General features: G+C 41.7%; 1 protein-coding gene across 1 annotated transcript in view; it reads left to right on the top strand.

Moving 5' to 3' along the window:
* Window positions 1–9343: 9343 nt before the first annotated feature.
* LRRN1 (leucine rich repeat neuronal 1) overlaps window positions 9344–18594 on the top strand; it is a 38534-nt gene continuing 29283 nt past the window's right edge. The window contains exon 1 of the mRNA XM_004442408.3: window positions 9344–9795. The gene's annotated coding sequence lies outside the window, so the exon portion shown is untranslated. The remainder of the gene's footprint in view (window positions 9796–18594) is intronic.

The raw sequence follows: 18594 nt of genomic DNA on the forward strand, positions 1-18594 counted from the left end.
CTGTGGGAACCGCATTCTGGAAACCCACCTTTCAGAGAGCCTTCCCTTATCCCGGCATCATGAAAAAAATGGTCTATATATTCCACAATTTGCAAAGTGCTTCCTTGACTTGATTTGATAAAAGTTTGATTTGATCCAGAAAACAACCCTACGAGGAGGCAGATGTCTTTACTGGACATACGTCTTTACTCTGACTTTTCAGAGGGCACAGTAAAGCCGATGGCACATTGAAAGATATATGACTGGTCAATGGCACATTTGTGTCTTCTGACTTTGGTCCAAGATTCTTTAGAGATTTGTACACATGCAATGTGTGACTAACATATTTGAATAGCCAATTTTGAATCAATTTATCAATCAGAGGTTGCACATTCAAAACCACATAGGTGGGTAACAAGTGTGTGAATCAAGCTTGGTGTAAGGCAATAAGCAGGGTGGTGACTGAGATCATCTAAAAATACCTTGAAAGGTATTCCCCTTCAAGAGTTTTTAATGTGCAAGCCAACTGTACTCTCACACTGCTGGTGGAACTGAAAAATGCTACCACCACTTTGGAAAACAGTGTGGCAGCTTCTTAAAAAGCAAAACATACACCTATTGTCTGATCCAGTCATTTCATGCTTAGGTTATTTACCCAAGAGAAATGAAAGCGCATATCCAGGCAAAGACATCAATACAAATATCCAAAGCAGCGTCATATGTAATAGGCAAAAACTGGAAACAAGTCAGATGTCTACCAATAGGTGAATGAATAAACACATTGTGGTATATCCATACAATGGAGTTCTATTCAGCAATAAAAACAAACTATTAATATACACAACAACATGGAAAAATCTCAAAATAATTATCCTGAGTGAAAGAAATTCTGAAAAATACAAATTAATCTATAATGGCAGAAAGCAGGTAAGTTTACTGAGTCTAGGGATGGGCAGGCAGCAAGGAAGAGGCTATGGCAGGTAGGAAGGAATTGAGTACAAAGAGGCACAAAGCACTGTTTGAGGGTGATGGATCTGTTCATTATCTCGATTGTGATGATGGTTTCAGGGTGTACACAAAGATCAAAATTGTACATTAAATATGTGCAGTTTGGGCCGGCCCCCTGGCTTAGAGGTTGGGTGCGCGCCTTCCGCTGCTGGCGGCCCAGGTTCGGATCCCGGGCACGCACCAACGCACGGCTTGTCCCGCCATGCTGAGGTGGCGTCCCACATACAGCAACTAGAGGGATGTGCAACTGTGACATACAACTATCTACTGGGGCTTTGGGGAGAAAATGGGAAAAAAAGGAGGAGGATTGACAATGGATGTTAGCTCAGGACCAGTCTTCCTCAGCAAAAAGAGGAGGATTGGCATGGATGTTAGCTCAGGGCTGATCTTCCTCACCAACAAAAATAACAGATAAATAAATAAATAAATAAATAAATAAATAAATAAATAAATAAATAAATAAATAAGCGCAGTTTATTGTATGGCAATTGTATCAGTTTGCTAGGCTTCCCTAACAAAGTACTGCAAACTGAGTGGCTTAAACAACAGAAATTTATTTTCTCATAGTTTTGAAAACTAGAAGTTGGAGATCAAGGTGTCGGCAGGGTTAGTTCCTTCTGGGGCTGTGAAGGAGAATCTGTTCTAGGACTCTGCTAGCTTCTGGGGGTTTGCCGGCAATCTTTGTTTGGTTTGTTCCTTGGTTTGTAGAAGCATCACCCTGATATCTGCCTTTGTTTTCACATAGTATTCTCCCTGTTTGTATGTGTGTGTTCAAATTTTCCCTTTTTCATAAAGACACTCCACTCCAGTATGACTCATCTCAACTAATTACATCTACAACGACCCTATTTCCAAATAAGGTCACATTCTGAGGTACTAGGGGTTAGGACTTCCACATTTGTGAGGGACACAATTCAACTCATATGAGCAATTATATCTAAATAAAACTGTTTAGAAAAAAGAACCCAAAACCAGTTAAACCCAAATTCAACCATCAATTTTATGGAATAGGTGAACTTTTTTCCTTCCTTTTTCTAAAATGAAGTCACCTCTTGAAGTGTGGATATGGTATTGATGCTAAGTCTCTCTCTCTCTCTCTCTTATTTTCTTTGTTTTGCATGCTTAGACTACTTCATGTTATGGGGTGACTCGGTTCTCTCATCCTTTTTTTCCTCCCATCACCTTTGACTCATGACATTTCTGTGGACCCTTCCTTCTTGGAATGTGCTGAGACATCATTTGGCCTTCACCTGGTGAGAAGACATCATTTATACATTAAAACCACCCTACTTTTCTGGTGCAGCCACTATGGAAAACAGTATGGAGATTCCTCAAAAAATCAAGGATAGAACTACCATATGATCCAGCTATTCCACTGTTGGGTGTTTATCCAAAGAACTTGAAAACACCAATTTATAAAGGTACATGCACCCCTGTGTTCATTGCAGCGTTATTCACAATAGCCAAGACTTGGAAGCAACCTAAGTGCCCATCAAGGGACGAATGGATAAAAAAGCTGTGGTATATATACACAATGGAATACTACTCAGCCATAAGAAACGATGAAATCCAGCCATTTGTGACAACGTGGATGGACATTGAGGGTATAATGCAAAGTGAAATAAGTCAGAGGGAGAAGGTCAAATACCGTATGATTTCCTTCATTAAGTAGTAGATAATAACAACAATAAACAAACACATAGGGACAGAGATTGGATTGGTGGTTACCAGAGGGGAAGGGGGGAGGGAGGAGGGTGAAAGGGATAATTCGGTACATGTGTGTGGTGATGGGTTGTAATTAGTATTTTGGTGGTGAACATGACGTAATCTATGCAGAAATAGAAGTACAATGATGTACACCTGAAATTTTTACAATGTCATAAACCAATGTTACTGCAATAAACAAAAAAATTTAAAAAATTAAAAAAAATTAAAAAAAATAAAAAACCACCCTACTTTTCTCTCATCGGTTCCAAATATGTTAAGTGGTACTGCTTGGCATCAATGTGATCATAAACACAAACATAGACACTAGCAGTAGATTCATCTCTCTGCATTCAATTATAAGAAGGTCACTCAGACAATTCAGAATATGCTTATGTTAATTTTTCAGATTACTGGAATTACAAAAATAAAAATTTCTTATAGCAACCTAGCAGACTCTTGAGAGTATATCCACAAACTTCTGGGAGGCCTGAGGATCTCACTTAAAGTTACATTAATATTAGAGAAAGATCCCTCATCCAAAAATCAACAGAACTAGATTTAGGCCTAGCACTCCTATTAACCAGTGGGATGACCTTAGGTAAGGGTTTGAATCCACCCAAATTTCCCAGATGCTCTGAAGTATATGGAAGTGTTAGTATTCTTGAGACTTGAGTTGGTCATCTGTAAAATGAAAAGGTTGAGCCACATAATCTCTAAGGTTCTTTTCAGCCCTCAAATCGAATAGTACTTGCTGAATTGAATTGCAATATGGCCTTGCTTCTAGTGATTAGCATAAGTCACCATTATACATCACATATTCCTCTGCTGCTTTTCTCTCTCCCAAAGTCATAAAACTCAAAAATTAAGTCCCCTTTCTGAAAGACAGTGTGTGTGCAGTGTAAGGTTTGGGCAGGGATACAGACTCAAGGGTACAACATGAATCAAATTTAACAGAATAAGGATTTCAACAGATGATTAATCTGGTAGACAAGTACTTAGTTATCCATGAAAATGGAATATAGGCAATGTTTTACTCAGAAGAGACTGTTAACATGCTCAGAGATAAAAAGTGTGAGTGTCTCTATTATGAAAATAAAATGAAGTGCGTGCAGCAAAATGCAGACAAACTTGACAGGGGAAGGTGTTAGATGAAATGGAGGGAAATTCTGTGAGCTTCAGTTTTTCTACAGAATGTGTACAAATCAGTTGTGTCTACTCTACCCGCCAATCTTTCTTTTATAGCCTGGTAGGCCCCCAGGCCCGTGTGGATATTAAATTTATGATAATAGGGGCACTGAATTCCAGTGCAGTAGTCTCTAAGCATTTTCTTACAAGGAACGATTGTGAACTTCCTTAAAGTTTTATGGTTACTGAAAGAAAAAGGATGTTACTGAAAGAAAAAGGAGTATAAGCTGCTGATGGGGCAACTGATGGTCGTCCTCTCCCTGCCTGAGGTCTCTGGGAACTTTGGGAAGGCAATGTGGTGATGGTAACCAGGCTAGCGATCACCCAAGAACAGTTTTAAGAGTAACTAAGAATTGGAAAGCCTGTCTAGTAGCTGTTTCGTATATATTTTGTTTGCTGTAATGACGGCCTCTTACTTGCTGTATGACTCTGATCTAGTCATTTCTTTCCTCCTACCTTATCAGACTTGCTATGAGGGCTAAGTAAGATGAGAGCCAACAGTAGCAGAGATTGCTGTATTTCTAACACCTGTTGCTATATTTTTAATGTAGATCGCTAAATGTTGCAAAATTTCTTCCTCTACCATTTAGGCACACACCTGCTCTACACTCCCCTGCTTTCCTTGCTATGAGACGTACCTATGTATCTGAGTTCTTGCCAATAGAATGTAGGTGGAGGCATGTAAGCCATTTCTCAGCCTGGTCCATAAAATTTTCCCATGCGGTCCTTTCTTCACTCTCTTTCCCACCCTCTGTGTAAATGGAAGGAAGTCTGCAGAAAGAGACAGAAGAACCAAAAAAGGGAAGCAGCCTGGGCCCTGAATGACCTTGTGGGGTCCACCCAGCCAGAAACACACTCTGTTACACTAGTGTGAAATAAATTGCCTTATTTAAGCCACTGGAGTTCTTTGGTTTATTTGTTCCAGCAGCTAGCATTATATCAACTAATATGTTTCTACTTAGTGAATGCTTGCTATACGCTAGGCATTTAGACATCTCTTTAATCCTCACAAACCCCATGATATAGATACTATTATAAACATGGAGATCTTAAGTAACTGTTAAAATTCACACAGCTGTGTTGAGCTGGAATACTAACCTGGTGGCACATATTATACTATAGTGCCTCTCTCAATATAGGAAACACTACTAACTGTAGTACCTGGCACAGAGTGAGTATCTAATTTATGTTAGCTATTATTACACAGGCAAAAGAGAGGAATCAGAATGGAGAGCAAATAATTGAAAACAAAAAAACTTGATTCTAAAATTCTCTTATCAACTAAAATCTTAACAAAATAAAAGCAAAAAACCCAAATAACCTTTTACTTTTTTTAGTAAGGTCTGACTGTCTAAAGGTAAATAGTAATAAAAAATAGAAAAAATTGAATATGTTAAGTTGATAATCCAAACTGTAGTTTATGTATCTACAGTTCAATAACAAAAATGGGCATTTCTAATAAGTATGTTTATTATAACACATGTTATAGCAAATAACTGATAAAGCCCTTAGTTCTCATCAACAGAAGATTGGTGGAATTACATAGCCATTAAGCATTATAGTTTCAAAAACTTTTTAATGATATGAAGAAAATGCTCATGATATAATGTGTTCCAATCACATAAAGACATTCATTTATTAATTGATTCAATTCATTCATTCAAAAAATGTTTACTGAGTATCTATTAAATGCTGCGGGCTGGGCCAGGAGCTGGCCATCTGGTCTGTGCCTTCAAACAGTATATAGTCTAGTTTTTTAGTGTTAGCTTTGTCAACAGACTGGCAGAGTCCTTTTCTAGGACTTGGTTTCCTTATCCACAAAATAAAGAGTTTGGATTATATTATTGTCAAGAGCTCAGCAGCAATTAAATTCTACAAGTGGAAACAGGATTCTTGATCCAGTCACACATAAGAACATTTAGAACAACAAACCATCTTGGTTTGCCGCAGACTGAAGGTTTCCTGAGATGCGAGACTTTTAAAACTAAAACCCCGAGAGTCCCAGATAAACCGAGATGGTTGGTCACCTTAGTTCAATGTCAAATTACTAGACTTAAAAGCTAAAATTAATTTTAGTTACAGAATCCTCAACGGGTACCTATTTTGTGTTGGAATGATTTTGTATGCAGTACAAAACTGGAAGAACAGGAACTATGTATATGTAGTAAACCCTCTCAATTGTCAAAAATTTTCAAAGAAACAACACAGTTGGTATGAAACTTAATAATGATCAAAACAGTTACATAATTATGAGTTGTACAGTCATCACCCTCTAAGAGCTTGGTGGTGGTTGTTTTAAAACTATAATATTAATTCAAAGACTGAAAGAACACTGACTGCCAGCACTCTATTAATATTTCAATTAGAGAGAGACATATTTTCAACTTTTAAAAACTGTGGTTTTAAATGGCATATTATAATTTTGTTCTCAAAATACAGATGTTCTTTTAAAGATTATTCTAATAGGATCACTCTCTAAAGTTTCATCGCTCTTTTTTCCCCTCATTTACCCCATAGATCAGTACAATTAGGCTAATACCAATTATAATGTTTCTTCAAACTGAAGCTAAAGAACCTCACGGGGCGAGTGGGGGAATCCAGAGGGATATGTAGTGTCTCAACACGGCCAGCTCCAGGGGCAAGAACACCTCCTTACATCAGCAGTAAGACCTGGCCCTCTTGGGAACTCTTGGGCTCTTTTATCCATTTCCTTGCTCTTCCAAAGCTTCCAAGGTCTTCTATAATGCCCTAAACGAATAAACATCAAGATAAAGTCCTTTTTTGCTCATAAATTCGGGACCCCAGCACTGGGTGAGCTCACTAGGAATAATTCAGACAGATTTAAAGATTCTAAGAAAGAACAACTGAGTTTAGTTTACTTATGCTGGTCCATTGACTAGGAGTTTCCTCTTTCTTCCTCCCAATGAGAAGGGATGTTTAAGTGTCAGTTGGTAAAATAATCCTGAAACCCCCTTGTAGAGTTACAAAATGGCAGTTTCTAAAATTTGGAGCAATTAACGATTTAGGCATTTCATCAAATTTCCAACAACTACCAAATTTCAGACTCCTTTGTATATGCCATGCCTACATTTGTCCTTTTCTGTCTCACAGCAATCTTTCCAACACACACCCCATCCTCCCGCTCAAGCCCCCTCCCCATCTCTGACATATACATTTCTTCCTAATGATAATACACCTTCTGTCTAGAATCAAATAAATGCGACGATCAAGTAGAAATGGAAAGAGCTTCCTTTCTCACTCTTGCCTTGTGCAAGAGGGAAATTAGTTTAAATAAATGATACACTGATTTAAAAAGAAGTGAATTGAACAGTTTCTCTCACTGGAACTGCTAGAGCCTTTAAGGCATTCTCTCACTTGTGTCAGTTCTGTAAAATATCATTCCACCTGTCTGACCTGATGTCTTGCTTTAGTCTTTACTACCTAGCTAATAATGCATAGTGCTTACATTTGTTGAATGCTTACTATATACCCAAAACTGCACTAAGCATTTTACATGCTTACTCTCACTTAACCAGCACAATCCTTTGGGATAGTTACTGTTATTAACTCTACTTTATAGCAAGGAAGCTAAGACTTGAAGAAGTAAAGCGACTTGCCCAGAGAGACACAGCTCATAAATTTCTGGGATTTAAAGCACTGTTGGCCTGGTTTCAAAGCTCATACACTCATGCCTGACTTGGTTTCTTCTTAGCTGGGCTTCACACCATTCTCATGAAGTCTTTTCCAAAACCTGGAGGCTGTTAAAGATCTTGCCTCCTAAAAAGAGTAACTCCCACCACCATTAATTGCTTCAACCGTCCCCCAAGATCTACCTCTGTAAAACTCCACGATGCAGGGTACAGCATCATCTCCCTTCTACTCACAGAAAGACAGGCCAGAAAACCTAAGGGGTACTTCCTAAGAAACCTGTGTTCTACCTTTCCCCTATCATTCAAATTCTGTATTTTCACCAGAGGTCCACCTTCTTTCAGACAAACTCCAAGCTACATACAATCAGCATGGGAAAGGGTGAAAGATACAAAAATATGACTCTTGAGAAAGGTTCTAAACTCAATTTGCTTTGGAAGTTCTTACATCTTATGCATTTATAGGCAGCACCCTCCTACCTTTTGTACCTTAGTTGCAATGGGCCTTTTTGTATAGCTGTCTTTTCACTCTCCATCTACCTTCTACCCTGAATCCTAATATCTTCATTCCCTAGAGCCTTCTAAGGCATACTATAACCCACTGCTATCTACATGACAGTTTCAGAATAATATAAAGTAGATGGACATATAGGAGCATCAAACATTTCCCAGACATCTATGAAATACACCAAGAAATACTATGGGGATCAAGATAAAAGATTATTGTTATTAAATTCATACTATGTCTTCAAAGAATTCAAAAGATGATTCTGTAATAATATATCCTTCCAAATCCCCAGAAGTTCTAAGCTCGGACATCACCAAGAAATGTCACTACATTCTCTTGCTCAAAGTCGTTCAGTACCGAAGGGTTAATAATGCTCTAGCTTAAAGCCGATTCGCCAAGAACAAGCACCAAGGTCTGCTCTTGAGCCTGGCTCTAAGCTAGCCACTTGGAAATTGAGACTCAGGTTCATTTGCAGTTTCCAAAGACCCATTTCCACCCCTTGCTCTCAGAAACTCCCCACTTCAGACTACATGCTCAATCCTCCACTTATTTGAACACAACTTTCACACTTAACAAATCAGAAAGCTGTGATTACCAAGTTTCAGAAACGTTTTCTGAAAGCCTTCCTAAATTGGAAGTGGTTTTGCCATTCATTTAAGTGTCGGAACACTACTGCCCGTGGCAACGGCGCGTACCAGTTCCACAACCACGCGTGTACCCACACCCAGGCATGTACATACAGCCCAAAGAATCACCAGGCATTTTAAGACGAAAGGTCTTAAAGGTCAGATTTCATACTGAAACTTGGCTCTCTCTCGGGTTGAATTTTGTCTGCTTCTCAGCCCCTGAGCCCAAGTTCTACGTTGCGCAGAGATCTGGCCCCATTGTGCTACCTGACCTCCTAGCACCGGCTTTTTGTGTGTTTTTTTTTTTTTTTTTTTTTTGCGGTATGTCTTTTGCTAAGAAAGAAGCAGTGTGCTTTGCCTCCCTAACCCAGCCGCAGCCTGTCGTCCCCCAGACAAAAAGCGGCGGCCCGCTGCTCCCTGCAGCGGCCGCGGCGGCGGCGGCGCAGGACGACCGGGTTACCCGAGACCCACGGCACCGCGCCTTTGTTGGGCCGGCTACAGATGGTGCCCCAGCACGGGGCTGAGCCGGGGGCGGGTGTCGGGGGCGGGAGGCCGGGAAGGGGGTCGGGCGGGAGGGGAGGAGACCGCAGAGCAGCCAATCGGCGCGCAGCCCATCAGCTGACCGCTTTTGCTTACACCAGGTGCACGCCGGCTGCGGGGAGCACAAAGCGGGGCATACCGAGGGCGCCGGCAGCGAGCTGGGAAGCTAGGCGAGGCCCGTGCGCCCGCGGCTGCAGCGCCCTTCGGGTGGGGAGAGAGGCCGGCAGCGTCAGCCCAGGCGGCAACGTCCGTGCGGTGGCATCCCTAGGCACCCCAGGCGCCTTCCTCGGGACCTGGCTGCTCGCTGCCCTTCCCTCTGCACCCCACTTCTCCTACCCTTTTTCCCAATCCTGCTTGCCTCTCCCCGGCCCCCGAGAGCCGGATTGAGCCCAGGCCCGCCCAGCAGCTGTTGCTCGTGTCGCTGCCTCGCCTCGTGTCTTGGTGCTCTGCCGGGGGACCCCCCAAGGAGCCAGTGTGCGCTGCGGGTTGGGAGGGAGGCGCCGCTCAGCCAGTGCTCCTCCTCCTCTTCCTCCTGCTGCCGCCACCGGTGCCCAGCCCGTGCGCACCCCGACACCCCCGCCAGCCGGGCCTCGGGGTAAGTGCGCTCGCTCACAGCGGGGCGGCGGCGGGAGATGTGGGCGGCAGCGAGGGGAAGTCGAGGCAAACTTGGCGGCGTGGAGGACCCGAGAGGGTCTGGGAAATCGCGGGATAAGATCGCGGGCCTAAGGGGGACGAGGGGGCGCGGCTCACGGAGCTGGGGAAAATGACGAAGTCGGAGAAACGAGAATCTAGTAATCCCCTTCCTCCAAAAAAAAGGGTAGGAGAGAGGGCTAGTTCGGAAGGAAGGCCAGAGAGTAACGGGCAAAAGGCAGTGACAGGAGGCGAGCCCACTGGATTTCAGGGACCCACGCGGAGGTGGGTGATGCCCGGGGATCCGGAGGAAGGAGGGCTGCTGGGATGTGAACTGGGGAAGGCAGCTGGGGCCCGAGAAGAGCGCGGAAAGGGAGCCCGGGGAGTTGGAAAGAGGACCAAAAGAAGGTAAAGGAAGGTGGCAGGTTGTGGGAAGAGAAAAGAGGAAGGACGTCTTAGCGGCGGCCTTGTCGGTGAAGAATGGGGCAAGGGGCGTAATTCACAAAGCACTGAGTATGTTACAAAGTTAGAGCATTCTGAAGAATCTACTGAACTGTTGGACGGTCTAAATGGGGAAAAGACCTCACCCTACACAATTATGAGTCCAGAAAGGGTGGCAGCCTCAGAAGGCTTGCAAGGGATGCTGAAATGTCCGGGAAGCCTCACTCCGCTCAGGAACGCAGCCAGTGCTGGGTTCCCCGCGCGGTCGGGGTCAGTAGCGAGGAAAGTTTGCCAGCGAGTGTCCTTTGTGCTGCGTGGAGAGGGTGTGGGCAGCCGCCGGCTCGGCGCTTCCCAGGGCCCAGCCGCGACCGCCTCCCGCGGAGGGAGTCTCTGCTGGCAGACTGGGGTGAGGTGGAAAGATCCAGCAGCGGGACGGGTGCCGCGCATCTGGGACAGATGGGAAAACCCGTCCCGGGACGGTTGCGAGGGAGCCGGTGTGGATACGCAGACTGGGAGATTCGGCGGTGGCACCTGCTTTGGGAGAGGGGGACCTTGCCTCTTGGGTTCACGGCTGTAGCCTCAGCGCCAAGAACAGTGCTTGGTACTGAGTGAATTAATGACCGGGGTGTGAATGGTTTTGAGGCATCTGAACCACACAGGCAAAGGCCAAGAGTCCAGGAAAATGGACCCCTCTCTAAATCTCAGGCCACCATTAGCATTTTCATTTTCAGGTCTAGATAATAAAGGAAAAGTGGGATTCTGTATGGGAACAGATATTGCTGACTTGGGTTTTTTCTTGTAGGATTTTCTGAAAGACAGTATGTTTTGTTTTGCAATTTGCTTTGCCACGATGGTCTAAATAATTAATATTACTCGAATATGCTTACTACTTCATTTTTTTTTTATCAGCTAGGACTACAGTGGAAAGTTCAGGAAGGTACTTTGATCAGTATAAGTCTGGAGTAAAATTGGTGTTGTTGGCTCCGGGGCCATGTGTGTCCAGAAGTCTCTGATTTGCATGCAAATGTGAGCGAATCCTGGCAGATGTCTGGCCTCATCCATTCACATGAAGGAATTTGAAAAGACAAGGAGTCTTTAGTTAACAATAGACCTTAAGAAAATGGAATAAAGGCGCAGTGTGAGTTTTTCTGTTTGGGAATTCCATGTCTTGCTGACACCTTTATTCAAGAGCCAAATTCTCTGAGTGCTGTTGTAGAGAAAGCTCCAAGTACTGCTTGCTCTTTACCTGGCTGTGTGTTTCTGTGCAACATTGAAGCTGGATGTTCTGAGCTAGTGAGGAAAATGTTTATATGAAGCAGACAGTAACTTTAATCCACTTCTGGTGGTTTGAAGTGATTTCTGAATTGACCCCTCAACTTTTAGAGTTTCTTTTTGCTTCTTTTAGTAATTCCACCTCCTGCTCACATTTGCTCTCCATCCTCAGAGATATACAATATAGGAGAAGACAGTTGTGGTTGACCGACACGAAGATCTCACTAGCATGTTCACTGTCCAGTCAAAATTATTTTAGTTGTTAAGGCACCAAACTTGTAGAACTGCAGGTGATGAAACCATCACGCTCCTCGTCACCTGAGGGGTTTTCGGGTCACGGGACAGAACAGTGAAAGGGGAGGCAGTCATGCAATAGACTCCAAAGCAGGGAAATTTCTGCCTTGTCTAACATTAGCTATAGAGCACAGCACTGCTCACCTCCTGGCATTGTGCAACGGCCGAACAGGAAGCGGGTGGTGTGGCCGCACGTGAGCACTGGGATTATACCTACTGACAGGCCAGCCCAGTGGCCTCTTTTGTCAGTCTCAAACACTGTTGAAGGGAAAAAGAACCTATTCACTGAGAAGCATTTGCCCCTGTATTTTATATATTCACTGAAAGGGACATTAAAATACAACCAAAAAAAAAAAAGGCAACATTGTTTTGAGAGCTCAGTGTTGGGGGAAGAGGGGTGGGCAACAGATGTTAGTCTGCTATTTTACATGTTTCCTCAAGTTATTTTTGCTGGTTCAGTGACTTTTACACATAAGGCAGTATTTTCCCAGGAGCAGAAAAATGAATTGAGTCAAATTTAAGTAAGAAAATGGTATAGCCAAGATTACATTTTCTGTCTTAGAGCTATCTCAGAAGTTAGAAAGTAACAAATCATTATAATAAACTCTTCTGTGACTTAGGCCTGGGATTCTGTCTTCATTATGGACTTGAGGGCTATCTATAAAATACAGTTGACATTTCTAAACTAGGCTATAAACCATTTTATTGTAAAGTTATCATCTAGGTATTTTTTAAATAAACCTGATAACTTTAAAATGACCAAAGCCTCACATTTGTGAGAACTTATCTTTGGCTACTGTCTTGCCTGTGTGAAATCTTTTTTCTGCAAGTCTAACGAAAGGGAAGATTAGAGTTCATTCCTTGGTAAATAAAAGTAATAAAGTACTTAGAAAAGGATCACTCTACTAAATAAAATCAGACCAGATCCAACTGCAGACTCTGGTTCTGAGTAACACAGGTAGCTCTGGGTAGTGTCTGGAATTCCCAAAAAAGAAAGAGAAGACTCAACCATTGATCTCTCTCTGGTTTTAGACCCTGCTAAGGCTAACTTCTTGACCTGAACCGCTGGAACATTTATCACATATTCTAAAGCAGTGACACTCATGGGAACAAACCCAATAGGTACTAAAGAAAATCTGCCTCTACAGAGTTATATTGCTACTTCCCATAGAGAGTTATGTTGCTACTTCCCAAGTCAGTTGGGTATGACTATAAATAATCAGAATGGTGGGCTTTTTATGCCACCATAAATAAGTCATAAGCCATAAATAAAATATGGTAAATTATAGGACGTGGATGTTATTTTTTACTAGACTTTCTTAATGCTTTCTTGCACTTTCTTTTTAAGCTACAGAATAATAGTTCTTTGAATGATTCACTTGAGCACTAATGGAAGGTTGCTCAAATATTGTATTTAATTTTTCAAAATTATTATGTTGAACATCTATTTTCGGTTAAGCAAATCTGGAGATAAAGCAGATTCCATTTTAGAATCATATTTTGGTTTCTGGGAACAATGGAAGTATCTTTAAGTCATGAATAGAGCTTTGATTAATATTTTATTCAGGATGAAATTATAATTATATAGATGAAGTCAGGAAAACATGTATTCTCTCTTGTTTTGGCTCAAAGTGCAGAATAGAGACAAACAAAAGTTAAACCCTATCTGTAAAATTCAATACTCTAGTGACCAAGGGAACCATTCGTTCTATAAGTCTTCTTAAATGAAGTTTGCTTTATAAATTTTCTCATTTTAGCATATTACCATTCACCTACTTTATGGATATGTTACAGAATGTAGCCTCCAAGTCTTGAAACTTAGATAAGTGCATAATAAATAGTTTACTGACATTGCAATTATAATACATGATAAAATAATATAGTATATATTTCCAGACTTTATGACCACCCTATAGAACTATGAAGCATATATATTATTCAATAATTAAAATATATACTATTTTATGTTACAGTGTTTTTTTAAAAGAAACAATATGCAGACTTACATATTATTATATTTTTTACTTTTTGACTATTTTCAAAAGGTGTAGCAAAGGTAGAATGTTATTAGCAAGTTTATCAGTTATTTGGTTGCTAAGCAAGCTGTTTTCTAGTCATAGCAAGGTGATCTTGGGTCAGTTTCTTTCTTTCTTGTTTGTTTTTTTTTTTTTTTGGTGAGGAAGATTAGCCCTGAGCTAACATCCGATGCCAATCCTCCTCTCTTTTTTGCTGAGGAAGATTGGCCCTGGACTGACATCCGTGCCCATCTTCCTCTACTTTATATGGGACGCCACCACAGCATGGCTTGACAAGTGGTGTGTCGATGTGTGCCCAGGATCGGACCTGCAAACCCCCAGCCGGCAAAGCGGAGCGCGCGCACTTAACTGCTACGCCACCGGGGGTCAGTTTCTTAACTCCACTAACCCTCAGTTTCCTCATTTGTAACATGACAGGTTCGGCAAATAGGGCTGGAAGGACTAACTACCATAGTCAGTGAGATTGCTAAAAGGTTTGTAGAGGCTGAGCCTCCAGTACCACAACTAACTTAAACATTTAACTTGGATGGAGCTATTATACTTAATACACTGAAAATCATCCCTGCGATGCAAAGAAACTAGGTTTAAATAGGTTTAAACTTGCAATGATACACACTGAAGGTCTGTCAACTCTGACTTGGGAGTGTCCTCCAAAGATGCTGTTGCATTTACTTTCAACATTTAGTTTTGAAAGCTGTTAAGTGAAAACTGCCTTTACAGTGGCTTATGGCCTTCCATTTACACTCTTTATAGCACAGGGGTTGGAATGTTATTTGAAAGCTCTGATTAATATAAATGAGTTGTAATTTTCTGACCCAGGCCATCCTAGCTCACATCTATTATCCCACTGGCAGACATGTGGACTCCACAGCTGTCCCCTCATTTGTGTATGAAACAGACACACTGGTGGCATTTTTTGGTTACCATAGTTACTTTAACAATATACATGTGACACGACATCCTTCTACATGAAAGGTTTTTGTGGCCAAGATTTTGTAGACCTGAGAGTAAAGGACAACTGTTTAAAGTTTGGGGAATACATAAATTAATCTGCCGTGTTTCATGGAGCCACCATTTCAATCATGAGAGGAGAGCCGTTCTACAGTGGTATCCAGCAAAGGCAATCGCGAGCCTTTGGCTAACAAAGATTTCCAACAATGTCTAACCTCTACAGGAAGATGTCCATTAAATATTCAAAATATTTGCTTCTCCTGTTTATGACTGCCTTTTGTAAGATAATGTATTATTAGCATAGTCATTTTCAATTCATACAGGAAAAAATGGACAGCAGCAGTATTAGCATCCATCTCAGTAAGACCGAGGAGACAAAAAATCAGTTTGCATTATTAAGCAGTAAGCACAAAGAGAGAATCTTCATTTAGGAAAACTAAAAAAGCTTCACAAAGAAAGAAAGGTTCCTTAATTGGTTTCATGCCTATAATTTTCCCCTCTAGAAAAAATGTTAGTGTGGCAATAAAGAATATCATTAACCTGCATTGTTATTTCACAATAGTAATGTCTTAATTTGCATCCATAATAATCACTGTAATCAAGTATTGTACAGGGAGTCAGGAAGGCACAGGCTCATTTCCCAGCTCTGACACTAATGACTGAATGTGACCTTCTAGATGTCCTGCAACTCTCCTGGTGCTTTGTGTCCCTATCCGAGTTGTGTTTTATCCGAGTTGTGTTTTAAAGGATCTAGGAACGCTGGTAGACATTTCTAGCATTACCGCTGCAAAGAATTTGATTTCTGCCCCAAATGCCATGATTAAATGGGGAACTAAAGGTCTGGGGGACACAGCCATGATGCTCTTTTTGGGAAGGTGATTTTTCTGCTTTCTAATCCCATAGCTACGAAATGTTTTTTTATTATAATCACTTCTCGGCCTTTTGGCTAAGATCAAATATAGAAATTTTTTTTATTCTTTTAAAAATTTCTCCTTCTAATATGACAATTCCCCGCCACCTCACCTGGGTTCTCTTGAGGGAAAGAATTGTACCTGGGATAAAGGAAGCTGCTTATGATCATGGAACACTTGCTTACCCATAAATATACATTGAGCACCAGCTGTGTGCCAGACATTATAGGAGGTACTAAAAACAAAAGAAATTAGCTTGATTTTTCTGCAGCTTGTATGTTAAATCCATCATAACCGTTTTGTTTCCATCGGTCATGTATTCTTCTACAAATATTTATTGAATGCTCGGTATGAAAAAGGCACTCTGGTAGATCTAGCATGGAGGTTTTCAACCAGGGGTGATTTTGCCCCCAGGGGACATTTGACAATATTTGGAGACATTTTTTGTCAGTTATTGTCACAAGTGGGGATGGGGGTTGCTACTGGTATCTAGTGGGTAGAAGCCAGGGATGATGTTAAACATCTTAAAATGCACAGGACATCACCCACAACAGAGAATTATCTGATCTACCTTGTCAGTAGTGCCAAGGTTGAGAAACCCTCCCTCTAGCAGATGTTGGCTCTGCCGTCAATGAGTTTAGTCAGGGTTACAGAAAGGAGACTGGCAAGTGCAATGAAGTGTGCTGTGATGGTGAAAGTGTGAGCTACAGAAGTATAGAAGAAGGAGCCTTCATTCAGATTTTGGCTGCCAGAAAAGGTTTTAAGAAACATACTGGTTAATTCACAGAACAGGCTATCACCTGGAACACAAGTGTTCAGCAGGAGACAATTTTAGATCTAATCTCATTGAACACAAGTGAGTTGGATGGTTGGTTGAGAGAGGGTAGACTCCTTAAGTTTGTCGAGAACTCTAAACTGGGGATGGAGTTGTTAATTTTTTGTAGGACTCAGTCAGAATTCAGAGTATCATGAGTAGGCCGAAGAGGAGACTGGAAACAGAACGAAGATCAGTAGAAATAAACATAGGACTGTGCAAGCGGCGTAAAGAGAAGACGGGGCTGAGCTGACAAAGCCTCATGTTTTAAAACCTCAAATTTTGCAGAGTCCTTAAATATGTATCTTATTTGACATGTAACATTCTGAGACACAAAGTATTATCATTCCTTCTCCCTTTTTTCAATTACTAAGGGATCAGAGCCTTGGAGAGGTTCGGTGTGACCTTGGACAAGTCACTTAATACATCTCTAAGGTTTAGCTGTAAAAGAAGAAAGGTGGCAAGGCTCCTCTTCCTGCAGCAAGTTGAATTTGTCAAAGGTCACACATCTAGGGAAAGACCGAAGCTGGGGTGAGACCTGAGGCTCTCTGCCTCTCTCAGACCCAGTGCCTTTCCTACTCACTCCGAGGCTGCTTCCTGGACTGTGGAGTCAGAACAGGTAATAATATGACAGTGACTCAGCATTCTAGCTCTTGGATTACCAAAGAGAGCAAGGACCTGGGATGCATCAATTAAAATGTATCATGCAGGGAAACTTAACTTGGGTTTCCCAGACACCTAAGGATTAATCAGACTTGCTGTCTAATATTTTATCTTAAGCTGACCTTAGAAGCTTAAAAAAATACTTGTGACAAGCTGGGAAGAAATGTTCATAGGAGAGTGATGCTAGGGTAAGAAAATGAGACAACCCACAACATATGGAAAGAATTAAGGATGTTCTGCCTAGAAAAGAGATGCAGTAGTGGTATGGTTTTCTGGTTTTGTTTGATTTTTGCTTTTTTCTTTGGCAGGGTTATTTTAACTTTTCTCCCAGACAATGATGGCCAGTGTATACATACACACACATACACACAACAGGCGAGGCATATTAGATTCCACACTGAGAAGTTTATGTTTTGTTTTAATAATAAGACTTGCACATCAAAATGAGTTTTGGAGAGAGCCTTCTCTCAAGGTCTTAAAGATGTAGGTACCTCTCACTTTTCTGGGATGGTATAGTGTTTTCTCATGAGAAGGAAGATTGAAAAGCTGCATGAGCACTCAAGGTTCTTTTCATCTGCATAATTCTGTGATTTCCAAGATCACGAGCAAGAGTTATGGAGGACTTCAGCCATGTCCTTAGAGTTTGCAGGACACTAGTGGAATCTATATTAACTCATTTGACCATGACAGAACCACGGAAGACGCTGGGGTGGCAATGAACTGGATTTCTCTGCTTGTTCTTCCAGCTGATTATGGTTCTGTGCAGTGAGGTTTAAACATCCTCCCCCCGCCCCCCCCAAAGGACCAGTTAGCTTTGCTCTGTCCTGTGGGGACAGCCTATCTCTGGAATCCCAGCCAACCTCCTCACATACTCACAAACTCATCATTTCTCACCTGGGAAGTCAGGTGAAGAACTTGGGTCTCTTCAAAGCCATCTGAAGGAAAAACACCAAGTATGTGGGCAAATGCTGGTGAGATATTTTTCTCTTCAGATATGAAGGCTAGCACTGTCAAAATAGAACCCTAGTGAAGAAGTTTCCAAATGGCTTCACCCTCAGGACTGAACAATGGAGTGAGAGATTTGCTCCAGGCCAGTAAGATGCTTTAGTAATTAGGAGGAAAATATTACATAGGGCTCCCAAATTATATCCCCAGAGCCAACCCTATTACCTTATATAGAGTGTAGTAGCAATAGGAGGAAGATAATGATATCCAGCATTATCGTGCCTTTCCAATGTGACGGAATCCCACACCCCTTATATGTATTAACTCATTTAATCCTTGCAACAACTCTATAATGTAGATACCCACTTTATAGCTCAGGAAACCATGGCACAAAGCAATTAAGTAACTTGCCCAAGGTCATACAAGTAGTGTGTACT

The sequence above is a fragment of the Ceratotherium simum genome, chromosome 5 (assembly GCF_057802395.1).
Source record: "Ceratotherium simum simum isolate JZ-2026a chromosome 5, ASM5780239v1, whole genome shotgun sequence".
Lineage (NCBI taxonomy): Eukaryota > Metazoa > Chordata > Mammalia > Perissodactyla > Rhinocerotidae > Ceratotherium > Ceratotherium simum.